This window comes from Leuresthes tenuis, unplaced genomic scaffold (assembly GCF_036924035.1).
Source record: "Leuresthes tenuis unplaced genomic scaffold, fLeuTen1.0.hap1 SCAF_12, whole genome shotgun sequence".
Lineage (NCBI taxonomy): Eukaryota > Metazoa > Chordata > Actinopteri > Atheriniformes > Atherinopsidae > Leuresthes > Leuresthes tenuis.
Genome location: NW_027325366.1, coordinates 12,855,163 through 12,858,889, shown reverse-complemented (window position 1 = coordinate 12,858,889; position 3,727 = coordinate 12,855,163). Strand labels below are relative to the sequence as shown.

The following is a 3,727-nucleotide window of genomic DNA, read 5'->3' as shown; positions in this document are numbered from 1 at the left end:
CGCACACCTTTATTCACAAACTCTTCAACTTATACTCTTTAACCGAAGCTGCTACAGCTCGATTGGCCAAATACCCTTAGATCCTATTTCGGTGAATTTAACATCTGCCTTGCATTTAACAGATTAGCGGTTTAGCAGTTTTAATTTAGTTTGAGTGAAGGAATTCATTCTATAGCAAAATCCAAAATCGTGAAGAACTCATGAAAGTAAGCTTATTCTCGGATTCCTGAAACTTTAGATTTGCTCTTTCTTTTACTGCAAAGTACAACGTTGAGCAGCACTAATGAGTTGTTTCTATTTTTGGCAGGCTTTACCTTTGCGGATGAAGCCCTTTCTGTCTGTGCAAAAGAAATCTTATTACTGTGCAGAGTGACTTCTCTGAGTAGAGTCGCCTTACTTGTTGCGACTGTGCCGATGTTCGAAGCTGGAGTGCAAAGTTGTTGCTTGAATGGTGTTCGCTGGAGCGTGCGGTAGTGTAAAGTTATACCATTTAATAGGGTTGAAGAGTGCTCAGTGCAGCGGGTGGGTGGAGGTGCAAAGTGACACTATGGCCATAAAAAGAACACCGCTACAAGTGCGCATTGTGCCAGGAAGGGCCCTCGGACGTGAACCAGTGGACAGTTATCGCTTCTCGGCCTTTTGGCTAAGATCAAGTGTAGTATCTGTTCTTATCAGTTTAATGTCTGATATGTCCTCTATGCGAGGACTACATATTAAATGGATTTTTATCAATAGGAGTTGAAAAAGGAGCTTGCTCCGTTCACTCCAAGCATCGACCCGGTACTGCAGTGCCGCTGGGAACGGTGCGCTCTCCTCTGCTCTTGTGAAAAAGCAAACAGCGGTGCAGGATGGAAGTTTCTTTTAGTCTGCTGAGAAAAGAGAGTGAATGCGAAGTAGACTTTAACACGGCTCTGGGAGCGAGCCGAGTGCGGGCTAACCAGGAGAATTGCTTGAAAGAAACGCGACACCGAATGAGCGGTCAGAACAAAGCCTCAATACGGTGTTCCTGTGGTGTTTTTATAAAATGCGGTGAAAAAAAAGGTGTGAATGCCCCATAGAAAACTAAAAGGTGGAGCGGAAGTGTTCGGCTGCAAGAAGGTGTGAATGTCCATCAATAGTTGGTGAAAAGCAGGAAAAGCAAGGTCTGAATGCCCAATCTTACATCATCAAAAGCGAGATCAGAGGTGTTTGGCGGCAAGAAAACTGGTAAGGTGTGAATGACCGACTAAATATCAACAAAAGTGGGGGCGGAGATATTCGGATGCAAGTGGGTGTGAATATCCCACCATACAAGTATGGTGGAGAGGAAGCTGTGAATGGCCGACCATAGTTTGAAAAAAAAGCGGGTGAGAAAAGGTGCGAATGTCCAACCATACATTATCAAAACAGGGAGCGGAGGTGTTTGGCTGCGACAAGGTGTGAATGTCCACCCATAATTAATGAAAAGCGGGCAACAAGTAGGTTCGAATGCCCAACCATACATCAACAAAAGCAGGAGTGGATGTGTTTGGCTACAAGAAGGTTTGAATGTCCGAGCATAGTTTGTAAAAAGCGGGTAAGAAAAGGTGCGAATGCCCAACAAAGTATGATCAAAAGAAGGAGTGGAGGTTTTCGGCTACAAGAAGGTTTGAATGTACGACCATAGTTTGTAAAAAGCGGGTAAGAAAAGGTGCGAATGCCCGAACATACACCATCAAAAGGGGGAGCGGAGGTGTTACACTGAAAGACGGTGTGAATATCCGACCATAGTTGGTAAAAAGCGGGTAAGAAGGGTTCGAATGCCCGAATATATACCATCAAAAGCGGAAGCGGAGGTGTTCGGCTGCAAGAAGGTGTGAACGTCCGACCAAAGTTTGTAAAAAGCAGTTAAGAAAAGGTTCGAATATCCAACCAAACATAATCAAAAGTGGGAGCAGAGCTGTTCGACTGCAAGTAGGTGTGAATGTCCACCCATAATTCCTGAAAAATGGGTAAGAAAAGGTGCGAATGCCCAACCATACATCATCAAAAGAAGAAGTGGATGTGTTCTGCTACAAGAAGGTTTGAATGTCCGACCATAGTTTGTAAAAAGTGGGTAAGAAAAAGTTCGAATGCCCGAACATACACCATCAAAAGAGGGAGCGGAGGTGTTCCGCTGTAAGATGCTGCGAATGTCCGACCATAGTTGGTAAAAAGCGGGTAAGAAAAGGTTAAAAAACCCGACTGTACACAATCAATAGCGGGAGCGGAGTTGTACGGCTACAAGAAGGTGTGAAAGTCCGACCATGGTTTGTAAAACGCGGGTAAGACAAGGTGCGAATGCCCGACAATGTATGATCAAAAGAGGGAGCGGAGTTGTTCGGCTGCAAGGTCTGAATTTCCAACCATAATTTGTAAACACCGTTGAAGAAAAGCCTCGAATGCCCGAACATACACAATCAAAAGAGGGAGCGGAGGTGTTTCGCTGCAAGAAGGTGTGAATGTCCGAGCATAGTTTGTAAAAAGTGGGTAAGAAAAGGTTCGAATGCCAGAACATACACCATCAAAAGAGGGAGCGGAGGTGTTCCGCTGTAAGAAGGTGTGAATGTCCGACCATAGTTGGTAAAAAGCGGGGAAGAAAAGGTTGAAATACCCGACTCTACACAATCAATAGCGGGAGCGGAGTTGTTCGGCTAAAAGAAGGGGTGAAAGTCCGACCATGGTTTGTAAAAAGCGGGTAAGAAAAGGTTCGAATGCCAAAATATACACCATCAAAAGCGGAAGCCGAGGTGTTCGGCTGCAAGTAGGTGTGAATGTCAGATCATAATTGGCAAAAAGCTGATGAGAAAGGTGTGAATGACCGACAATAATTGCTGAAAAATGTGTTAGAAAAGGTAAGAATGCCGGACCATTCATCATCAAAAGCGGGAGAAGAGGTGTTCGGCTACAAGAAGCTGTGAATGTCCAGCCATAATAACTCAAAGACGGGTAAGAAAAGTTAGTATTGCCAGACCATAAATGATCAAAACAGGGAGCGGAGGTGTTCCGCCATAAGAAGGTGTGAATGTCCGACCGTAGTTGGTAAAAAGTGGGTAAGAAAAGGTTAAAATACCCGACTGTACACAATCAATAGCGGGAGCGAATGTGTTCGGCTACAAGAAGGTGTGAAAGTCCGACCATGTTTTGTAAATAGCGAATGCCCGACAAAGTATGATCAAAAGAGGGAGTGGAGGTTTTTGGCTAAAAGAAGGTGTGAATGTCCACCCATAATTCCTCAAAAATGGGTAAAAAAAAAAGGTGCGAATGCCCAACCATACATCATCAAAAGCAGGACTGGATGTGTTCGGCTACAAGAAGGTTTGAATGTCCGAGCATAGTTTGTAAAAAGCGGGTAAGAAAAGGTTCGAATGCCCGAACATACACCATCAAAAGAGGGAGCGGAGGTGTTCAGCCATAAGAAGGTGTGAATGTCTGACCGTAGTTGGTAAAAAGCGGGTAAGAAAAGGTTAAAATACCCGACTGTACACAATCAATAGTGGGAAGGGATGTGTTCGGCTACAAGAAGGTGTGAAAGTCCGACCATGTTTTGTAAAAAGCGGTTAAGAAAAGGTGCGAATGCCCGACAATGTATGATCAAAAGAGGGAGCGGAGGTTTTCGGCTGCAAGAAGGTCTGAATGTCCAACCATAATTTGTAAAAACCGGGGAAGAAAAGGCTCGGAAGCCCGACTATACACCATCAAAAGTGGGAGCAGAGGTGTTCAGCTGCAA

At 44.6% G+C, this 3,727-nt stretch overlaps 1 non-coding gene across 1 annotated transcript; it reads left to right on the top strand.

Moving 5' to 3' along the window:
- The first annotated feature begins 623 nt into the window (after positions 1 to 623).
- Positions 624 to 814, top strand: LOC140320193 (U2 spliceosomal RNA). The gene has a single exon (XR_011918063.1). It is a non-coding gene; the product is annotated as a U2 spliceosomal RNA (small nuclear RNA).
- The last annotated feature ends 2,913 nt before the right edge of the window (positions 815 to 3,727 follow it).